General features: G+C 31.0%; 1 protein-coding gene across 1 annotated transcript in view; it reads left to right on the top strand.

Annotated features, from left to right (window-relative positions):
* Nucleotides 1-24,838, top strand: part of LOC126780773 (amyloid beta A4 precursor protein-binding family B member 1-interacting protein) — a 273,890-nt gene that overhangs the window by 32,734 nt on the left and 216,318 nt on the right. The window contains exon 2 of the mRNA XM_050505465.1: nt 5,223-5,257. The gene's annotated coding sequence lies outside the window, so the exon portion shown is untranslated. The remainder of the gene's footprint in view (nt 1-5,222; nt 5,258-24,838) is intronic.

Here is a 24,838-nt window from a genome sequence, read left to right as displayed (position 1 = left end):
AGAGTGCACCTGTGTTTCCACACACATTAGTGCACTATAATATGTCCTGCGCAGTTGTCTAATCTCTCTTGAGATTGGTTGTCTTGACTGAAACCAGTCAAGAGGACATCATTATCATACACTGAGAACCTTACTTATATACTACGTTTATAAAACGGGATTAATATATGATTAATCAAACAATGCTATATCTTCTTATTTCGAATGTCAAATTAATAATGATAGAAATATATTACTGATTTATATAGTAAATAAACATTCGCTAAGTGACGTTTATGAGTAAGCCCGATAATATTTCATGTTTAAGTTTTTATAAAAAGAGTTTTAGATAAGCATTTCGTTATTACAAAGTATCTGGATATCTAGTTGATTATGTTAAACACCTTATCGCAACGTGATTGATATTATATAAACAATAATATTTCATTAAATTTAAGCAACCCCCGCGATACCTTGGAAATATTTCTATTGTTCCTAAAATACTTTTGAATTTGCAACACTCATTTCTGTTTTCGTAACAAACGTTGAAAATTTGACAAATACAATAAGAAGGCAATAAAAGTTTGTTTTTGGAAAGATTTTTATTAAATGTTTATGTAAGCCATATTAGTTCATTTTCGTGGCTCTAAAAAAACATAAAATAAATTACTTGGAAGTTTGGACATTTTCATTGTGTTCTATTCTTGCTCAAATTATTACTTCAAATGATAATTACTGAATATTGCCTCATTTAATAAAGTTGTCTTTATAGTTTGAGTTTCAATAAATGTTTAATATTTGAATGTAAGTTCAAATATTTTTTATAACAGTTAAGTGTCTTAAGAAAAAACTCATTTAAATACCTTCGAAAGAATCATGATAAAATACAAAGGGAGCTCATTACAATAGAAGTCGCTTCAAGCTAGCAGCTATGGCGTACGATTGCTCATCACTCCAACACAATTGATTCAACTATGTGTTACAAGGACGGATATTTGTGTTTAACAATTAGTACCCGTTTTGTATGTGACGCTTTTAATTGAACAATACAATTATCACCGAAAGAGTAAACGAGCTAATATCACGCCGAGGTATTCATATTTCAAATTTCAATGTTTTGGAATGAGCGATATGTCCTTTAATTGTAATATTTTGTGCGGTGATTCTTGATTATTTTAATGTTCTTTTTTTTAATATGTAATAAACATTCTTCAGAAAACATTTTATTTATAAGGTTTGATTTGTTTTTACTATCTTAGATTATTGCTTTTATAAATAAATAATATACTTCGATGCGGCTTCTCTGAAATTTGTACGTTTTACATGAGTTTCGTTTGTTTAATTAAAAATAATGTCTATGTGTTATTTACACATATATTAATGTGATATAATTATTTTGAACAGGATGTCATCCTTAGAATAAAAAATTAGCAGGCTTCCTTTTTATTAAACCTTCTTAACAAACGAAACCGTCCAACTTCTTTACAAATCGAAGATTAAATCCAAATTTCTTCGATATTGCAACAATACATTAGTCGTCCCGGTACATTATTTATATTTAGTCAGCGTAAGAAAGTATGTTAGCTGTTTAGGTATCACAAATATAGGTAATGCTAATAAAATTATCATACATTATTTATATTACAATAGGTTTGAATTATTCTTATTTTTCTTATTGCTATTGCATGTTTTTGTATGTAGTTAAAGCAAATATTCATTCATTCTTGTTTGCGATGCTGATAATTACTTAATGATTCAAAGTGCGTGTTCACATTTCCCAGAGAACTCATGCGATACACGCTCGTATTATTGTATATATAGACACAACATTTGCACTAATTGTTACTAACGGACATGGAGCCTCAGACATATATTTGTTTATAGGATTAAATTTATGCTTGAATACGGAATCTGTCCAAATAATATATATTGTGTTGTAATATTGTAAACTCCAAATATTGAATACGTAAGCCAATACATATTGAATGCCACGTTGAAAACAAACATTTGAGAGCTTACGTTCATGTTCTAAAATGAAATTGTAAACATTTATATTTTGTACAGATTATATGCACCGGAGATAGTTGTACGTAATTTAATACAACTCCTCCCTATGTATATTGGCCACAACTAGATTGGTTTGATTCACTTGTGATATGAGGCATTCGTTTAAATACTAAATAAAGACAAAAGTATGTTGTTTTATACTTTTAATATAAAAATAACTGCAAAAGTTACATTTTATTGAAATTTAAAAATAAAAAAAAAACTGTAAAATAAAACACCTTGTTAATTAACCAAGAATATGAAAGCCTGTGACTGACTTATCTTTGTTAATAAAATTGAAATGTTTATAAGGAAATGTATACGTAATAAATAGCTTATCAAGGACATTCGAAAGGATTGTTATGTTACGTATTATATTCTAAATATTTTATAAAGATATATAACTGACCTGTCTGTACACTCAATATATATACTTTCATTTTTTGTCTGTTCCGTCAACTAAGAGTTGGCCGCATATTACATAAAAACTTTAAAGAATAAGTTATACAGTACTGTATTTGAAAAATAATATTTTATTGTAAGCGAACAAACACTATTAACACTGTCATTCTCAATGGTTTCTTAACGTTTCTTACATTGCCAATGTGATGCCAACAAATCAATTGCATTCTAACTCTCATTTACTCTCATACCAACATAATATATTCAAACTATGGTTTTTACACTGATAGTTTTTTGTTAGTCTATTATAAAACTAGCAGTGCTTTTCTGTCTCACTCAAGTTAGATCTGATCAGAACTCGCTTCGCATCTCAGTTTTGAAACGTTGAAAGGTGTTTTTCGCTGATACAATGCTGTTTTTTAATGTTAAAATCAATGACGCATACAAATTTGTAACAATTCACTTACAAGATAGCTCTTAAGTATTTAGAACTTTAATTCACTTTTTTATGTATTTACAAATATGCGTATTGGAAAATGTTAGGCCTCACAGTAATGTGTGCCATGCATACCTTAAACATAATTATATGGCACATAATATTTTTAGGATAGATATTTTTTTCATTTCCCAATAAGATCTGTTTTTGATAGAAATTTCTGTCGCCTAGTTCAAGTATTTATACTACAGACTTTGGCAAGTGAGAAAGCTGGGTTCGTAATAGTGGTATGTTATACGTAAAAAGTGAAACATACAAATCTCCCACTGCTGGGCTAGGACACCTTTTGAGGTTAAGTTTTGTATTTCACATCGCTGCTCCAATAATTGGCGGATCCTTAATGATACCACGAATATTATTAATAATGTGAACTAAAATAAATAATAACCGTTAAGGGTTGAAACTAAGCATCGAGTTTGCGCAGATCCTCATTAAGATCGATCAAACAGATACTATTTCGATATTAGACCTGTTAATTGCCCCCTTCATGCAAATTAATAACGTAAAAAACGTCGACATTAGAGTTTCTATTTAAAGTTTTTACGTTAATTAATTTATGATACTACGCTGATGAAAGAGTAATTTAAGATGATTAATTTTTATTGAATGTTTTTTTTTCTTTAAATTGATTAGTGAAATTGGACATGTTTGCACACTTTAAATTATTATCTTCAATCTCGATCTTAAACCAGTTTATATGTTTTTGTTTTATACAATTTCTCTTATTATATAAAAATGTATGATTAATTTGCTTATTTTTGTTCACATTGTAATTATGAGTTTGTGCATTGTTCATTAAGTTGAAACTTTATACAATATTTATTGGCACTTGCTTGAAGGTTTCTGGTAACATACCTACGGCGTCACTTTTGAATCTATAAAAAGCAAGAATGACCTATTTTATTATTATGAGTAAAATAAAAGTAACTCTTCATATATAAATTACTTTTTTTAATGATTAATGTAATTGTATACCCTAATGAAATAATTACATAATGTTTGTAGTTTAAAAATCTAATAACACGAAACACCACACACATGATATATTTGATAAATATACGAACAAACTTTAATTAATGCGACTAACGTGTAATATGATATTAAACTATATTTATACGTGGGTGTACCCCTAGTGCGCCTGCGCCGCACCACATGGTGTGGGCCAGGCATTTCCGTTTTAAAATGTAATTCCGCCTCTGCGCCGAAGGCTCCTATTAAGTTAATAATTTACACTATTGCCCCATGGCAATGTGATGCGAATACAACACAAATATACCGTGTTAATCATTTTTCATTCTAGTAGCTTCTAGTTGTTTGGTATTCTACGAGGTAATTTGTGAAGTTGCTTCAACTGCTTTATTATCAATATTGTAACTTAAACTGTCTTATTTTATACTTTAGCCGTCAATGTTTATACTACAACTAGAGGATAAATATGGATGTGGAATCCGACAACGTATGGCGCTACACGCCGAGAATGGCTAGTGGTCTTGCCATAACATGAAGATGCAGAATGATAATGTTACGCCTGAGAACACGATACAGTAGAAATGCTATGAGATGACATTTTTATGTTAAAATAAACCATTTTAAATATGTGTTAAGGGGTTGTCATTTTATTTTAACCACAAATTAAGTAAATATGTAAGATCGCTTTATTGAAACTCAATAAAAATAGTTTATCAATATTACTTTATTTCAACAAACTGGCAGTGTGGTAGAATCAATTCCAAATCTTCTATTCAAAAGGATAGTATGTACAGCTGCTGTTACTTTAATTTAACTTTAGTTCCCTAATATCAAATTTAAACTCTAATTATTATTATTCATAAATTTTCTGAATATACACAAATCAGGCGCGATTTGAAAAATCTATTATTATTTTTAATCACTTTTTACGGTGACAAGATTAATTCGCATATTGTAATATGTCTTCTACTACTTGTTTTAACGTGACTTCATTTTCTATCATAAGTAGATACGTATGTAGATACAATAGAGACAAACAAAGTCAAAGAGCCTAGTTGAAAAATTTTCTTTTAAGATTATTATAATTATTTTAAACTAAGGATAAATATACTAATAACGTGATATATGACATTTCTAGCACACTATGTTCTAAGATAATAGCAAATGCTTGCTATATATAGCGCACGCGCCGATTGACTTTCAAGCAGTGCGTTCGTTCTTAACGATGTTTTATTCGTTTTGATATCATAACATCGGTACTTAATGCTTAATTCAATGCGAGTCGCACTTATGTTTAACATTTGTATTGATAAACTTGGTTTCGTTTCAGGTTTGCGATGCAGTGTCGGTAAATACACAAAGCGGGTGAGTACATTATAAGTAAGAATTCTTAACTCATGACTTCACATGGTACCAAAAAGACTTAGAAATTAAAGAAAAATAATAATCACGGGTTTCTTATGAGCTTTGTTCTCGACATGAACACGTATAAGAAAGTATTAAGGTTTTGTTTACAACAAGCAAATGTGAAAAGGGTGTGCTGAGCTCCTACTCCAGCCAACTCAAGGGACGCTAAAAGGCTTTCAAAGGACGATGCGAACAATTTAACTTTAAACGCAAAATCTCCACAACCGTGCAATCCGCGTGAACTCTTTCAACTCATGGTGCTTTATTACATACGTATAAATAATACTTTATAAAGTAAATAATGTTCTTATGGTTTATTTTTAACTTATTCATCCTTTAAAAAAAACTTCACTACTTACTCAACTTAATCCAATTAATTCAATTCGGATTCAAATGATCACATATATGATATGAGTTTTTTAAAATAAAATCAATTATAAAAACACGTGCGTAAAAACTATGAAACTAGGATTATTCTCGAACCCTTCTTTGTAGTAAAACAAGGTATGGAACACAAAAGGCATTGTAAAAAATAATGCTTAAATGTTAACTGGGTCTTTGTTCGTGTGACCATCCGTCAACGTGCCTTTAAAATAAAAAAGTTTGTTTTTTTTAAGAACAGTAATTTTATTGTTTTAAATGGTTAATAACACTATTCCATATCTTCGTATTCGAAACGGTTTTGGATATTTAAGCATATTTGTTACAAATAATAAGGAAAAGCAAAAACAGTATTTTATAGAAATTTAAGAGATCTACTTTGACAAGATAGATTTTGGTATGACAGTTGGTACACAGTTTTTTTTTTAAATATTTATTTTGACTTCAACTTTGAGAGCTAATGTGTTATGTTCCTTGTGCCTGTAGTTATATTAGCTAACTCACCCTTCAAACGGGAATATATCAATATTAAGTATTGTTGTTTAACTGTTTCTTAGAATATGATGGTGTTGCCAGACGGGCTTGCACAAAGCCCTATTACCAAGTTCACCCAAGATGAATTTTAATATAAACTACATTCTTTTGAGTATTAAAAGATATTGTTTATAAGAATTTAGTTATGACTTGAAGCAGATCGTCTAATAGATTCCTTTGTGTGGCACATACTATAATAATACAAGTTTATAGTATCATTTATTTAATATATTAGATATATATTAGGCTAATTTAAATTCAAGTAATTTATAACTTCATATAGCTGTAATATACTTATAAATATACTAATAAAAAAAATGTAACGAAAAATTTTAAGTAAGAAATTAGTTTACTTACTAATCTACTTTTAAATCTGCTTGAAGTTTCTGATATCTTCGAAAGCTCATTATTCAGCGAAAACTCACAGGATACCTAATTGGGTGGGAAACAAAGTTATAAGTGAAGTAATCCTGTTATAAGTTAAATTCAACTTACAAAACGGGAAACCGCTAGCAGAAGTTAATATATGATTTCTATAATAAAAACACGAATAAAAGACGCATGTTCTGGATTATTAAATATTAAATCCTGATCGATTATCATTCAAAGCTTAGACATGCCTTTAAACTTTGCTTTCCATAAACGTACAATATTATCAGCATTGAATTGCTTTCTGATACCCACAAAGCACAAAGCGAACCATCCTGTGGATCGATGCGGCTTCGATATTGGAAACACACAGATTACGTCAAATATGTTCACGCTAGCCTTAGAGAAGCAGACTTATATTGAGATACTAATAGGATTAGAGCGAAATATGGTTTTAACCACTTTTAAACTCCCAACATAAAATATTTTATATCAGGGTTTTATATAGAGTCATTAGGTTATTTTGGGCGATTTATTTGAAAAGTGGAAAATTTCTGAAAGCTTCTTTCTTTTTCGGGGATACTGATTTTATTTAATGTAATATATAACAATACTACAGAAGTTTTCTTTGCAACTTTGTAGTTCTAATAAGGTACCTACATAACTTTCGTATGCCATATTATAATATATTTTAGATTATAACATAAGCGATTTAATTTAGCCTCGGTCAGATAGATGTTGGGCCTCATTGTTACATCGTCTCAATATTTAAATGAACGAACTTTTAATTTTCTGTAAAAAGATTCAGTCCACCATCCACCTCGCTATACCATTTGAACTGGCTAATTTCTAAATTTAGTTATCATAAAAAATACTTATCATTTGATTAGTTTCTCGCCTCATGTAGCCGATCTTGATTCTCTAATTAAACCCATTGGGTCATGTCAGCTACTTAAATATAATAAGCGTACATTAAAAATTTAAGTTGCCTACAAAGAGGTTGTATATACAAGTTTAATTTTTCAACTTAAAATAAAATTGCATAGGCTAAAGCATACAGCCACGATTGAAACACATTTTGTGACAGAAAATAAGCTCCCGGACGTAAATACTTTATCAGACATTTGCAGTGCGAACACAATAATGTCGACATGTTTATTACAACACGTTTGAATATAAATTAATTAATTTTTAACGCTCTTCAAGCTCAATTGTAACTAATTTGTAAAAATCGCTTGAAATTTACTGCCTTCTGCCAAAAGTTGTTTCTGTCATTAATGATTTCACATACGAAAGAAGGTAACACAGCATTGCTTATATAATCAAACAAAAGAAAAACATTTATAACTCGTTATTTTTACGTAGTTAATATTTGTATTAAGAATGATACATAATTCAACCTTTTTAAAAAAAGAATATTATTTAATTATATTGAAGCGATGGAGGTATTTTGATTTTATCTCCTATCTGTTTATAAACCAAATTCAATTGAACGCTTCGTTGAAACAAATAACTTTGCACAATATATAGCTATATAGGGAGTTGGTGAGCATGTCAATATATAATTTGGTCATGTTTCATATCGATAGTGATCATAGTTCAGATCAGTACGAATCGTTTTGATCCAGTTAATTATTGCGTTTCAGAAAGCGCAATAAATTTGTAAAAAAGAATATTTAAATTTTTACTGCAGGAGCTGGTCAAATGCATTCTAAAATCTAAGAAAATCCATACACGGGCTTTATTATAACGGGATATAATTGTGAAAATGTAAAAAAGCTCTACTAAGGCGTTTGCTCGTGTTTCTAATAATATTCATTGGATTCGTTATGTCTTACAGTGTATGTCATATACACTTTTGTCATCATAAAAATCAATTAATAATAATCTAATATAAACCAATTAATAAAATAAAATAAAAAATAATCAGAGCCCTAGTTGTCTGTCTGTAATTTTCAAAAGAACATCAGCGTCAGAGGCAGACATGAGCAAATAATATATAAAGCTTTCTTTTACAAATTCGATGCGCTGTCGATTGACAACGCAGCGTTACCATGGCGCCAGACGCTGCCCTTAATACTTCTAGCGCTATTATCACTATTAATAATGTCTGCCATATGAGCAAAATAACCGTATAGAAATTTTGTCGTCGTTCTGATGCTCTTGACTTGTTATTTTTATTTGACGTAGTTTTCATTAGACTAATTAATATAGATTAACTACGCGTGGAGAGAACATTATAGTTACATTTTTATTTTATTAAATTCCTTTTATTTTATTCAAACGGCAGAAGGCCTGTTCAGTTAATAATACTATAGAACAGGTTTGCAAGCACCTATTTCTGTAAATCGTGCGGTACCTAAATTCTTTTACTTTCACTCAATCCACTAGTCGTTTCTTAAATGTAGGAAAAGTTAATATTTCACTTAGATTTATAATTAAAATGTATATATAGTAATGTTTAGTAGTATAACCTAAAAGAACTTAACGTTTCGATAAATTAATCCCATATCTTTAAGCATTTTGATGATGTGATCATATTGGTGATCCGATGATATTACTAAATAATGTACGTGTATACCGACACATATACATTTATAATAATAATAATTTCTTGTTTATTATTATCATCTAAACTAACAATTTTAATCAATGAAATTTCTGCCTCTTCTTCATTTAAAATCTACCAAAACGTATTTAGTCAAGATCAAAGTATTTCACTAATACACGACGCGCATCTTTTTCTGAGCGACATAAATATAAAAAGAGCTTAATTGTGACCTGCGTACTTTCAAAGGGACATCTACAGCTAAATGCAGTGCTAGTTTGAAATCATTAAATTTTCTTCATTAAATTTCCTTTTGTATTTGTAACAATATGAACCCCTTTAGCAGCAATATCAATTATAAACAAATAAATTGCTTTATAGTTATATTATTCCGAAGTTTGCTGTTTTGCTGCTTTGTTAGTTATAAAACGTACCCAGTGCCCCATTCAAAATAAATCCTATACGGGAATCGAACCAGTAATATATTTACTACATCCTTAAGTATACTTTTGCCGGTCTGAATGTATATTTTTGTATAGCTCTTCCCACAGAGTGTGGGAAAACCAGCTACACTGTTTGTCCCCGTTGTTATCACAATTGCTTAATAACAAACATCAAATAGGTAAAATATTTTAAACCCAAATCTCATTATATTGAAGTCTGATGACAATATTTTTTTATGTCACCCTATCAAAGTTACGAGGAAATGCAAATTTTACAATAAAATTGTAACATTGAAAAGATACACGCATCAAAATAGCTTATCACCGTAAAGTCGGTTTTAAACATTTTACGAATGAAATACGAAGTCAGTTCTTACGGAATAGTACTGCTGATAATAATCAGGCATACAGAGTTTGGAAAAGACAAAAAAGAGATTCCGTACTTGGGGATATTAGGATGCGAACTGATTGTATCTCACTACCAGCACCTGAAACGCCTCAACATAGTGACACTGTAACTGTAAATAGCATAGGTACTAAGCATATTACCTAAATTAAAACAATTTAATAAAATGTTTTGTTAAAGGCGCTGTTTTATTTCACATTGAAAGCTTTTATTTATAGTTTACCTTTCAGTTTATCGTTAAATCTTTCTCGTCAAAAATACCTTATAAACATTTCAATAATATCCTGTCCTGAATTCGACCACTGCAGCCAATTTTAAATAGTATATTTGAAAATATTACAGTGCCTAAACTTGTGCGCAAACACTAGTGCTCTATTCCCTCACTCTCAAAGTTGAAAGGGGACGGTAATCCTACCGAGAAATCAGGCGCAAAACCAAATGCTTTACATGCTTTCTGAGGCATATAACATGGAGTATACAACCGCCGATTTCCTAACTCCTGGCTGTCACTAAAAATTGATCTTGAGAGAAACAGTATCTTTTACCCAGTAGCTTTTTCTATTCAAGATTCTGAAGTTTCAGGATATACGGTAGTCATTAAGCCCGCGAGGAATACAAATTAAGCCATACATTTTTACGGAACCGTATACCAATTTTTAAAGTTCGTCATATCTTTGAAAATTTAAAACGGTCAAAATTTACTAAGTTTCAAAGTCATAGTAAAAATTCTGTCAGACTTTTTCGCAAATATTATTTTGAAAAATAATTAGGGAAAACGAATTTGACACATTTCCCGACCGTATCGTGAAATACTAATCATATGCGGTAACTTCAAAAGTCATTCATGGGCCACATCATCATAGTCAAAGGCCAAGGGTAGCCTTAGGTTAACCTTTACGGTAATTTTGTTTATTCATTTATTTCATTTATTGGTATAAGAAATACCATCGGAATAAGTACAAAATAAATAATAAAATTAGAACAACAGTATTCTAGTACATCGCGAATCACAATACACAAATTTGTACAGGTATGTACAACACGATAATACTTTATTACGATACCCCAGTATCATATGCATTATATTATCCACTTTAATTATTGTAGTCGATGTCGTATCACTTACCGATATTTTATGATCAAGTCGCATGTAGATTTTCGAGTTTGTTCAGTACGGAATAGCTCCATAGAAGTCAGTCAATATTTGTGGTGTTCAACTAGCGGTCACATTGACGTTCGCCTCAGAATTGAATACCCATTACGTCGTCGTGTTTGCTTTCTATAAAGCTTGATATAAGTCGCCCTGAGTACACACAGCTATGAGCATGAAGAGAAAAAAACGAACTAAAACGAATAGTTATTAATCGTATCTTGATGAAAATAATTGGAAAAAGTTGAAAATGAAGTTTGTTTTTTTTTGTGTTTTTTTGTTAAGGTTTCTTACTTTGTTTTTAAAGCTTAATGCACTTGTAAGTTATGTCATGTTTGAAAGAGAAAATTAAATCGATAGAGAGAGATATCCTTAAGATTTTTTTATGAAAGAAAATAATAAAAACAAAGAAATACGTAAGATTATATATAAAATACAAAGAAAATTACCAAATAGAATTCGATATGTACAAATTGTGTCAATAACTAACTAATAACAGCAGAGGCGTAAACGTAAAATATATAATATATATTTTTTTATAATAATTTAAGTGATAAATATTATATGTCTTATTGTATGCCGAAGCTTTAGATCTTCACACTGCCTCTTGTTAAATACACAAATGATTCGTTTGCATTTTACTGCGCTCGTACAACGGTACTCCACCCTTTTTGGGAATGAACCGGCGACCGTTTGATTTACGATCACCATACCTCACTACCATACGTGAAAAGCCTGTTTGTATTCATACCATATTGTGTGTGAACAAAGCCAACTATGTCAAATACAACATTTCTGATTAGTTTTAAAGTCCAGTACAATGTTGTAGATAGGACTTTTTTACATTTATTTTATGATTGAAGTTTAAATTACTGTTTTAATGTCCAATCGTTATTATCTCTATCATATTTATTTATTTAATCTATGTATACTGGCAAATGGGTCACCTGATGTTAAGTAGTCACCACCGCCCACAGACATTGGCACTGTAAGAAATATTAACCATCCCTTACATCGCCAATATACCACTAACCTTAGGAACTAAGAAATATGTACCTTGTGCCTGTACACTACACTGGCTCACCCTTTAAGCCGGAACACAGATATACTAAATATCGCTGTTTGGCGGTAGGATATGTGATGGTTACGTGAACCTATCCAGACGGACTTGCACAAAGCCTTACCATAGTCCAAGTCCAACCAAGTCATAGATAAAAAGAAACAAATATAGATAAACAAACTTTATTTGAATAAATATGTATTTCATTTAGATACATTTCTAGTTACATTGTCTCACATTTAAATGCAAATGCCCCTATGATATAACACCGGATTCATTGTGTCAATAGTAAGATTGCCGAGTAGACTGTAACTTCCTCTGCAACGAAAATAATTTTGATATCCGCTCACTTGAAACAGAGACTCAAGCATTACGTTAAAGGATGTGGTTATTCTATATCATTTAATAAAGTCTATTTTAATTTAAAATGCTGTTAATAAAGCTTAGATTGTTGAAATGTAATGTAGAAAAAAAAATCACAAAAAGCTCTTAAATAAAAATCAATAGCGTCACGCCTTTTAAATCTTTCGAAAGCCACAATGTTCTAGACATTTGAATAAATTTCCCTATTACATTAATGGTTATGTAATGTAATTTTCTATTTTATTCGCACTCTCACAAAAACTAGTTAGTGCCCAGCTGAGACCTAGACAGATCGATGCAATAACGTCCTATCGGTCCATATATAACTCATTCGGCGCCGATGAGTCGATACATTTATTGTTTTATTTACTAGTTTCCAACATTCAACAGCCAGCTTTATTTAAATATATTGGGGAGTAACATTCTCTGTCGGCCTGACTCAATATTTTGAAGGCAAAATATTCTTTGTAACTTTATCAAATTTAAAAAAACGGCATCAACTGAACATGAAACTGAACAGAAATCAATTTGATATGTCCATTAAAATTACAAATTAATTTAAAATATAGTAAGTAACTGTAAATGTACCATTGCTTGGCAAAGGCATCCTCGTGATGAAAAGTGTGAAACTTATTCCAGTGAGCTATTCAAATGCGGGTTGGTGAATACACGTGTGGCAAAATTCCATCCGAGACATGGAGGTTACCTCGAGTTGTTTTCCTTGACCGCCGAGTACCAGATGAATTATAATACCAAATTATGCACATAAAACTTTTAGATTTACGTGTCCTGTCCACTAGTATGACCTAGCTCCTCAGCTCACAAACTAATTTAAATAGTCTTAAAAGATAATATGTAGTATTAATAACTTTATAAGGATCAACTCGGCCACTTCACGTCTTCCTACAATGTTTGTAGTAGAAGTATGATTGGCTTTCCCATCTCAGTTTTGCCTTTTGCAGCGAGAACTTTCCCAGACTTGCATTTCCTCGCTATTTAAATAAACGGAGAAAACTCCGACGAGCATGCACAAACATTGATTAAAATCTAACTTGAAAAGTCAATCTTTTATAATTATATTATTGTTTGTTTTAAATGATAAATCATTTGTTGCATTAATATATGAAAATACTGTTCTAAAACACATAATATATACAATGATTATTTGTGCATCAAGATATTAGATCGTACGTATCGTCTGTTGTTCATTATTATAATAAATAATCATTGTATTAAAATCTTCCAAAACCTTATTACAGTTACAAAAAATTAAATCCAAGTAACATTTTACATTATATAAAATATAGGTGATTTGATAATTTTGCTGAAAACGTCCTTCAAACTAATTTAGCCTATAAGTATGATTTTATCAAAAATTTCGGTTCGCAAAAGAGGACGCTCTTCCATCGCTGCGGCTTCCGGTCTAAATATAAACGGGAGCGGGTGTGGGGAGAGGGGTCAGTACAACGACCCGACCCAGACCTTGTACGACCGGAAGAAAGATATAATTCGCGCCAAACAAACATACGATATCCCGATATTGTCAAAAGTAACATGACAGTATGTTCATATGAAATCATACGTGATAAATATAAATTGAATAGCTCCAATGATTGTTACATTTTTGTGGTTCCAAATTAAAATATACGCTTGTAACATATAACACCGTTGTTCATCAGTTGGAACATTACTTCCCAAAATTACATCTTTATGTGAAAATACAAATAAAACTGGAATGATTTTTAGAAATGCAATCAACTAATTATATTTTAAAAGTGAAACATATTCTATAAGGGAAATTTGATATTAACATTCTCCAGTTAATTCTATTCCCGGCTTATTTTCATGTTCTTAATAAAATAAATGTTTGCTGTTCCCTTTCGGTAGGCAAGCGTCTTTGGCTTTGTTCTCAAGTTTATTTTTAAACGTCTATATATATCTAGGCGCCATGCTAAAACGAGCCAAAAGAGTGTATATTATTTTGAGAGCTTAGTTTTATGGATTATCAGTATTGAATCGACGCATTATGACTTATTTTTCTAAATAAAACATGACGGGTCGAGACATACTGCTTGTATTGTACGTTACAAGTTTTAGATTTGTGTTCATACAGAAACTGGTAGACCTTACTACATATAAATATAACTCTTAAGAACAACAAATACTATCATGTGTTCAAAGAATTTGAAGCAAGTTTTAATTTGATAATTTCTAGCATATTATCGCTTGAACTGAATCTACAGTTGTATCAAAAATACGCATCGAGTGAATAAAAGAACGAATTCACAGTAAAAATATCATGTAGGTGATGTGAAACTAACTTAGAGTGCTAAAATAAAGGGGCTATGAAAATTTAAAGTATTAAAATCAAAAGGGAAACGAGAAGCATAGACGCGGAAGTTGCCTGTGAGTCTGCTGTGAGAATCTGGGATACAAATAATCTTTACTATTACTATTATGCTTACTTTTAAATCGAATGTTAACCCGTTTTTTAAAAAAAAATTAAGAATAAATTTAGACGCTCACAACAAACGTCATTAAAAACCTTAGGACTTATAGATAACAAGTCTTAACTTAATTTCATATTAAGACCACGAGTCTGACAAATATCGTTTTACTGGTAGAAACTTTCATCAGTTTAAAGCATCACATTACAAACAACGTAAACAATTTTTAGAGTTCATGGCTTTCACTTCAGTGATTTAAATGGGAATTGAAGACATCTTGGCTAGCGCGGTCTGAAAATTACTTTGCGGAAAATGTACTACACTTTTAGCGTTTTTATCTTTGAAAGCTTTCATGACATATTAAATCACTCTAGACATAGACAGGCTAAGTGCACGCCGGTGTAAGCCTATTTTAGGACTACTCATCGAACTGACTTCCCCCATACAGAAAGCCCCATCGCTTTAAACGGTTATACATGAACTTTGTTTTTATGATAGGTACCTATTACTACTACTCATGTGGCGGTTGGAATACTTTTAAACAAAAGGCCTTAATTTGTTCAATATGTTACTCTTACTACATCTTCCTATAAATGACATTAAACAGTCAGTTAATTTAAAATTAAAATTTATAAACTCTCCCTAATAACATTTGGTTTAATAAAAACCGTATTCATCGATTTATTATTATCGGTTATATTATTTAAGAAAAACAATAATTCTGGTAACTATCACATATCACATATATGATTTTGTAACTTCTTTCAAAGAAAATAAAACCGATAATTAGTTGATCCTGCAAAAAACATTCGAAAAAAAATCATAGCTATATAATTATACTTATTAAGATTAATATTAATATTTTAGTTTTTAATAATTTATAATAATTAAATTCAGGTTTTTTATTCTAACGTAACATTGATCCAGTGAACTCGATACGTGATTAAGAGGGTTTAAGTTCAATAACACTACGGGGGTCTCGGCCACCCTCCACCCAACCTTGGAGTACGCGAACGGCAAAACACGCCAATGTGTATAAATATATAAAATAATCAAAACCTTTTAACTCAAGCTTCACACACTTGTAATATTTTATAATTTTATCTATTCGTATCAATTAGGTAATCAATTATTATTTTTATTATATTTAAGCTCTCATATCCACATACAGAACAGATACATAGCAAGATAGTAAAAATCAATAATTTTACTTAAATACTTAAACATATGCATATAAAAAGACATACTATTTACAAATAATAATTATTCTAGCGGGCCTAGGATTATGCCCCGTCAGCGGAGACCATACGGCCAGGGGGATAGGTTGAGAAATCTACTTTACTGATTCTAGCAACACCACTATCTGCATCTTGGCCACGGCACTCGAGCCAACTAAGATGGTAAGCAAGGATGACTGGGATTAAACCATTTGCATATATGATCGTGGGAATGGTTTCATTCATTCATTGAAAAATACTTATTATCTTTCCAAGCCTTGGTGCCAATGTGCCTTCAGAGACATTTTTTTCATTTGTCTGTTTTTTAAATGCTTGAAACTTATTTATATAAAATAGACATTTAGCATTTTGATTACAATGGTTGATTGACTGGACGCAAAACTTACAACATAGATTTGTCGAATATATTTAAAATTGGACTAATTAGAAAACAGCCAAATAAAAAGGTTATGACAAAATTCTATTTGTTAAAATCGCTTAAATGTTTGGAAAAGGTTGTATAATTAAAAAATAAAAAATATATTTGATACATTGTAGGTTCAACAATTTTTATATAATATTCATATGAAAAATGTACTAAAAGGCGATTTATTCCATAGTGTACATATGAATAAAAAACCATTAGTAGTGTTAGAGGTTAGTCCCAGTACGGAGTATAAAATGGCTCGCATCTATCGCCGATTTTATTTTAGACTATTTTGATAAATCTTTCAAACAAATATTGGTTATATTTTTGAACCTTTTTGATTGGCAATTTTTGCATCTGGCTATCGCCAGTAATTCTTTTAGCATTCAGTTTAAGCTTTTGACAGTTCCAATGTGGGGCTTAAAATATCGCGTGTCTCACATGCCTGCAATTTGGCTCACTCACCTTTCACAAAAGACCGAAACAACGTCAATTGTTACAATTCAGCGACTCTAATGTCTATTGAATAGCACAGGGTAACCAAATAGAGTATAATTTAAATCATATTTAAATAATTTATTTCTAACAATATACATATAAATAGGACGAAATTGAATTTAAAGATAACAAGAAAAAAATTGTTTCTATCTACTGTTGTAGTAGTTAACGGTACCTTGGTTCGTATTTTTGTTCTTTATAAAACTATTCATTACCCTCTTAAAATAATTATGATGATCTACGATAATATTCTAGTGCTCCAACTAAATATATCAACTAAGACCATTTATGATTTAAATAATGAATCGTATAAAGCACCCGTTTCTATAATAGGCAGTCATTCCTAATCAATAAATAAAAGTAAATTTCAAGGTACGTCTATTTGATACAACCGATTCATTATTACGTGTGTCAATTGAAAACTTGTCCTTTATGTTTATATTAAGTATATTAATAATATAATTATATATAATCGATTCCTAAAATTCTGAAAATATTTAATTCTTAATAAATTGAATACTTGTTTTAATGATAGGTACTGTGTGTTATGTAATTGTATTATCTAGATTTCTCATTCTTGGTTAAGAACACAATGAAGTTTGCTTAGGAAAGATTACTTAATACGTTAAGGCTACACTCTAGTTTTAATAAGTTCATTTTGTATTTAAAGTTTAGGTGCCAATTCTTAAAGGAACTCAAAACATGAAAAATATTCATCTGTTGGTAACATATAAACGTTTTAAAATTCTACTTTAAGTCTTATAAAAGCTGCTTTACTCGACTCTTACAATGTGTATAATTGTTGCGTTTTTAATTAGTCGCTTGAAAAGACCTCGCGACACCAAGCACTAAGGTATAGTAGACTTACTAATTTCCCTTTTATTCTTAACGAGATGCCGGAAACAACACGACTGTATACAACACATACGGACTTTCATTTTCAGTTTCGTTTTCATGTATTGGTTTTTGTTTTTCATTCAAATTATTCTTAACTGTCTAATTTTTTGACGAGCCGGTTGGCGTGGTTGGTAGATACTTGCCTTACACGCCGAAGGTTGTGAGTTCGATTCCTACTAGGACAGACATTTGTGTGCACGAACATGTCTGTTTGTCCTGAGTCTGGGTGTAATTATCTATATAAGTATGTATTTACGAAAGAAAAGTAGTATATGTAGTATATCAGTTGTCTGGTTTCCATGGCACAAGCTCTGCTTAATTTGGGATCAGATGGCTGTGTGTGAATAATGTCCCAGGATATTATCATCATTATCATCAATTAATATCTTCGAAATCCGGATGGTTGATTGTATATTCTCAGTTTCATTTTTATTCCTCGTGTTTGAATTTGACTAGAAACCAGTAATCACGATTTGTACTCCATCATATATAGAGCAATAATAACGTATTATACACATATTATACTATATTATACGTATTGAAACGGATTAATTACGAGTAGCAGGAACTACCGTGCTTGCGACTAATGATTGCAATGCGAGGAACAGATTGCAGCCATTATTATTCCAATAATATCCGGCTGACGTTGATGTAACAAGCAATATTAATGAAAGCTGTTTAAGTTATATTATTTACTAATGTGATAAGTATATTAAACTAGTAGTAGCATATCGGTGAATTCTTTTCTATTTTTAGCAAACGTTTTCTTCTGTCGATGGCTGACTAGATATCCCTATTATTCTAATTCACATCTGAAAGAGGAAGTTGCTAACAAGCTAAAGGCATATACTCGTATCTGCTAGAACGTCAATGGAGCCGACAATCATCGGCAGTAGAGATTGATTAAGTGCCAACGCGCCAATTGATGTAAAGTCTTCACTTTGAATTTATAGAACAACAACGCGTAGGTATTATTTTGCAGTGATGCTTGCGGTACATACACACACAGAACATACATACAAACATAAAAGTAAGCTTGCAGTCTCCGTATGTACGTAAAATCATACAAAATTACAGTGGGATACTTTTGAGTTCTAAATCCATTTCCTTAAGCGAGAAAAAATGATTTTCCGACCATACTTTTACAAACTAATAGATATTTAAAGAGTTTTAAAAATAAATTAACTCGACAACAGCTCTAAGTAAACTTTTCTTCGAGTAAAAACATTCTGAATATACAGCATCGCGATCAATAAAAAACATCTAATGTTTTTTCAGCTCCATCTCAGGAAACAGTATTGTGTTCTAGATAGCGCATTGTTAAACAAACGAACGATAAAATAAATATGTCTAGATCGTCTAGAAATCTGGAACAGACAAAGTATCGAACTCAATTTATAAAGGGATATTTCAGTACGATCTACTTGTTACGCCCAGACCATTCGAGAATTGAAATAATGTAATGATGTTTTTACCGCATTATTTTTTATCGCTATGCATACCACCCGTGTCTATCTCTCTCTTTGCCTACTGTATGTCAATGATAATTAATTTATGAAACAGTTTAATAAAAATATATGCGGTTGTGTCTGTCTGTATGTGAAGTATTTAATCGATGATTTGTTGTAGTCATTAAATAGCGACCAAAAATATTATAATTATTAAAAAATGTGGTAACCAATGAAAGGTGTTTATGAAGACATGCTACTTCAAATTGCTAGGTAGTACGCGTTTTGTACAAGCCCGTCTGGGTAGGTATCACCCAATCATCGCATATACTACCGTCAAGCAGCAATATTTATTATTGTTGTGTTCTGGTTTGAGGTGTGAGTGAGTCAGTATAATTACAGACACAATGTATATAGCATCTCAGTTCCCAAGGTCGATGACGTGTTGACGATATAAGGTATGGTCAATATTTCATACAGTGCTAATGGGCGGTGGTCACCCCTTCCCATCAGATGGCCCATTAGCCAGTTCGCACACCAATTTTAAATACATAAATAAATCTTATTTTATGAGCTAACTAATAAATTTCAAATCTGTATTGAAAAAATTAAAAATTTTTTGCAAGTTTCAAATGAAATCCCATTGCCGTCAACAACAAAAACAGATGAATAATTTTATCAAGTCACTCAAAAGTCACCATAAATTATTATTTCAACATTAAATAAATAACCCCCAGTAGTGTGTATGTTAATTTGTCGCTAGATTAAATTACTGTTGAACTTTTGTATTTGATATTCAGGTGTGTAGTGTAATTCAAACCTATATTTGTTATATTATAATTACAGTTTATTAAGTAATTACTTTGACATGGGCTGCGTTTATTTATTTTACAAATTTAACTTTCTATTCATAAAACCAAAAATTTAATCAGCCCAAGTAGCATCAAATTTAGAAATGTTTTTATTGGTTGCTGTTAAAAAATATTTCATTTTAAAATCGTATTTTCATTTTAAGGTATTTTTGTTTTTAACTCCATATTATTTTTTTGGCTTTCGGGGACTATAAAAAATAAGTATTATTTATTTTTTATATTTTTTTTAATACACTCAGATGCTACACATTTTAAAAACATTTATTAAATACAAAAAAGAAATAACGCAAACATAACCTAAGCTCGTAGACCTTAATGTATTTCTAATAGACTTCGTGGTTTAAAAGTTTCTTTAAAAAGCTATCTTACAAAGCCATTGTTTTAACTATAAATTCAATATTTGTAAATTCATTTCAATCCATCTTTTTTTTTTTTTTTTGAAAGATGTGATAAATGAAATGATAAAGAAAATCATATTCTAACCGGCAATCAAAATTATATCGACAGACATCTATAAAATAGAGTGATAAATAAGTTTAATGTACAAAGTTGACATGCTATTGTGTTCGTACAAAACAAATGTTAAATTACTACATACATAAATAATTTTGTTTGGTCGCGTGACTGTTTAACTACTATCTGCGTGAGCTGATATGATCGTGCCCAATTTGTTTGATTATTGTTTATTTCGGAGTTATTCGTATATATCTGCATCGATATATATGAATCTTATATGAAATCTCTCATTAATATTTGAAAGCGAATTGAATGTCAAAACTTTGCACAAAAAGTAAAAAGTCTTGTGACATTTTATTTTAAGTTACGCTTTCGTTTAATGTCAAATTTACTAAAAATAATTTTCAATTTACTAATATCTGATGCTTAAGCTATCTGAGCTTAAACTCATCATAAATAATACTATTTGTACAAATAAATATGACTCCAATATTAATTAAAGATTTAAAACCCAATCCTCAGATTGATTTTATTAAAAATTATGAACGAATTGAAACTTGATTGTTAGATATACAATAGAAAACATATATACCCATACTGATTTTAATACGTTTTATATAAGAGCCACAACAATATAATAATTAATGATACAAAATATTTGATAAATGATCTTAATATAAAGAAAGAAACTAGTAGTAAGAGATAATAATATTAAACTTGATTATGCAATTTACCTTATTACGTTAAAAATATCATTCAATTAATACTTAAAATAAAATATGAAATTCAACATACATATATTCCGTTCGAGATAAACTTTGGATGGTGAATTAATTAATGAAATTTTATCGCTGATAATTTAATTTTGCTCCATTTGCAGACGTGATCTATGTTCTGTAAATCAGTACGAGTATATTGGAAGATTAATTTTGAAATTATTGGCGAGAAATTTAGGTTGAAATTATTTGTTTAAAAATATAATAATGTACGTTAATTTTACTTTGGATTTTTGTGAAAATCAAAATCCGATATAAGTGGTATCAAGAAGGATTATTTCGCCTCGTATACAGATAATGTAAGCTTACCTATTTATACACATGCATCATTTTTACTATCGCATTGTTAGGTAGCTTTACTTTAACATAATATTTAATCTCGAGAATTTAACCCACCATCTGGTGAATCTCAAGGCTCATATTAAGTTCGTATTTTACGTAGTAACATTAAACAATTTAACTTGATATTAGGTAGAAATAATATAATTAATAGATTATATAAATATAAAATTTATATTATATTTCCTTTGTTTAATCATATCAAATTTCATATAAAGTTAAGTCAGTTGGGAGCTGGTGGAGTTTTAAAACGCACGATTTGACACAAACATTTTTAATTTTTTTTTTACATATTTCCTCTAATAATATATTATATGTTATAATATTTATATGCAGGTATTACGACTAATTGAAGATTATTTCTGCCAGAAAATAAATTTTCACGCTTCTCATTGTATTAGATGACTCCCATAACCTAACTAGTCGCCACGCAAAGTATCACCTTCCATGCATAATGGTTCGTTAAAATAAATATGAGTGCGCTCATCTAATTAAATATTAGATTTCCAACTAGACGATAAAATTCAAAAATCTTTTAATTTAAATATTGTAAATCTATCCAACTTTTAACGCGTACTTGCAAAATTTAGTAAGTCGTTAGTTTTTTATAAATTTAAAGCCGATTAAGTAAATTATTAAGATACATGATAACTGAATAGGTATTGAAGGGTTTCCCGCCAACATACGGATAGTTGACACCATACGAATTCGATTTGTATCCATCGAAGCATCCACGTTCAACGAAATTTTTTTTAGCAATATCTTAACACATCCACAGGTTGCAATGGATAAGACAACTATTCTATTGTAGATGAATCATACGGCATAAAGTAAAACCTTCGTATATAAAAACAAAAATTTAGTTACTTTTTTTTGACTGCCTCGTTTGTCTAGTGGCTACATGTAAGTTAATGAATTTTTCTTACGAAAATTCTCAGTAGCAGCCCGGACTCTGGAGTATGGAAGTGTGTACACTCCCGTGCCTCGGAAAACACGTAAAGCCGTTGGCCTTGCGACTGAACTCTTCCCGGTCGTGTCGGATTGAAGTCCCATCGGTTTATGAGAGTTAGTGAATAAAGTGTACACCTGTGTTTGCACACACACTTGTAAACTATAATATGTCCTGCAGTAACAGTACAGTAACAGCCTGTTAATGTCCCACTGCTGGGCTAAGGCCTCCTCTCCCTTTTGAGGAGAAGGTTTGGAGCTTATTCCACCACGCTGCTCCAATGCGGGTTGTTAGAATACACATGTGGCATAATTTCAATGAAATTAGACTCATGCAGGTTTCCTCACGATGTTTTCCTTCACCGTCAAGCACGAGATGAATTATAATCACAAATTAAGCACATGAAAATTCAGTGGTGCTTGCCCGGGTTTGAACCCACGATCGTCAGTTAAGATTCACGCGTTCTAACCACTAGGCCATCTCGGCTTTTTATTATATATACGGCTTGGCTATTTGGATATATGTCCTGCGCAGTTGGCTAATCTCTCTTGAGATTGGTCGCCGTGGCCGAAATCGGTCTGGTGGACTTGTTCTTGTTATTATATTTTTAATTTAAAATTGTTTATAGTGTGCATTTTGAGTCATGTAAATAATATTCACGTGAGTAATCTCAGTAGTTTAGTTAGGGTTATATAATAAATAATAAAATATTTTTTAAATTACTTATTAAAAATTATATTTAACAAGTATATAATATGTAGATTAGGTCGCGTCTAGATGACATGATCACAAAGATTACGCCGAGAATATCAACAAACCCGAGCCGCCATTCCCCAGCTACGTATAATATATGAAGTACAACACTTAATACTTGAATTAACTAAGTAACAAACAAGACGAGCGCCGACGAAGCACCAATCACTAGGAGCGTCGAACAAACTTTTTAAGCTAATGTCGAAAATTCGAACTCATCGCACAAATATATTTTTTCATTTGTAGCGTGTAAGATTTTTTGCAACTTTGACTGGCGTATCTGCCTTTCAAGACGTGCTCTGAATATGGAGGCTGCCAGCATCCCGCGCAAGAATGCCACATATCGACAACTGCACTATAGTCTCTTTGTCTGGCCTCTTGTCATCGTCCCTGAATAAACCGTTTAGTTCCAATCCAGGCCCGGTCAAGTATTTTTCAAGGTTATAAAAAACCAGAGCCCGTAATGATCAAATTATAAAAAAGGTTATACTCGTGAATGAATGTTCTATATTAAAATAATACGTGATTCATGTCTTTGTACTTGACAACGCTTGATGGAAAAAACATTACAACTGAATTCCATATGACCGTCCTGCCCCCTCGAAACTCTCCACTCTCAGATCGGTCTGAACTTTAATATCCGACGGATGAGAGCGATAGAGCCAAAACGGACGATAGGAATGTTAGCATGCTCTGTTATCGAGCGATTACATAAAAAGTTTGCGAAAAATTCTAAACATTCCTCTATTTAATTTTTAGATGCAAAATGTTTTTTAAAATTCTATGAATATACCGCTTATGAGTTACGCATTCACGAGTCATTTAAAGATGAAATTGTTGAAATTATACTTTGTTGTTGTGTTGTTGTAAGTGTTGAAATTGTTTAAATATTGAAATTATAGTTTTTCAGCCGATCACAACATTTTCACACAAATCGTGTTTCAATATACTTTTTCTCACGTCGTTATAAAGTTACAAACTGTTTCATGCATAAAGTATTTTCATTTCAACTTGTACAAAACATTTTTTTCAATTGTAAAAAAGCGTTAACTTTACATTCCAGCTTTAGGTTTTCACAATGCTCTGTACAGAAGCTCCGATATTCCGAACTCTGGTCCGGAGCTGCATCGTCAGGTAGTGCAGGCGTACCGATCAATATCCTCCCTTCCCCTACTATGCTGGCTCCCTCGCCCACCCCACCGCACC

This window comes from Nymphalis io, chromosome Z (genome assembly GCF_905147045.1).
Source record: "Nymphalis io chromosome Z, ilAglIoxx1.1, whole genome shotgun sequence".
Lineage (NCBI taxonomy): Eukaryota > Metazoa > Arthropoda > Insecta > Lepidoptera > Nymphalidae > Nymphalis > Nymphalis io.
The sequence above is the reverse complement of the archived record's forward strand: the minus strand, read 5'-3'. Positions and strand labels throughout refer to the sequence as shown.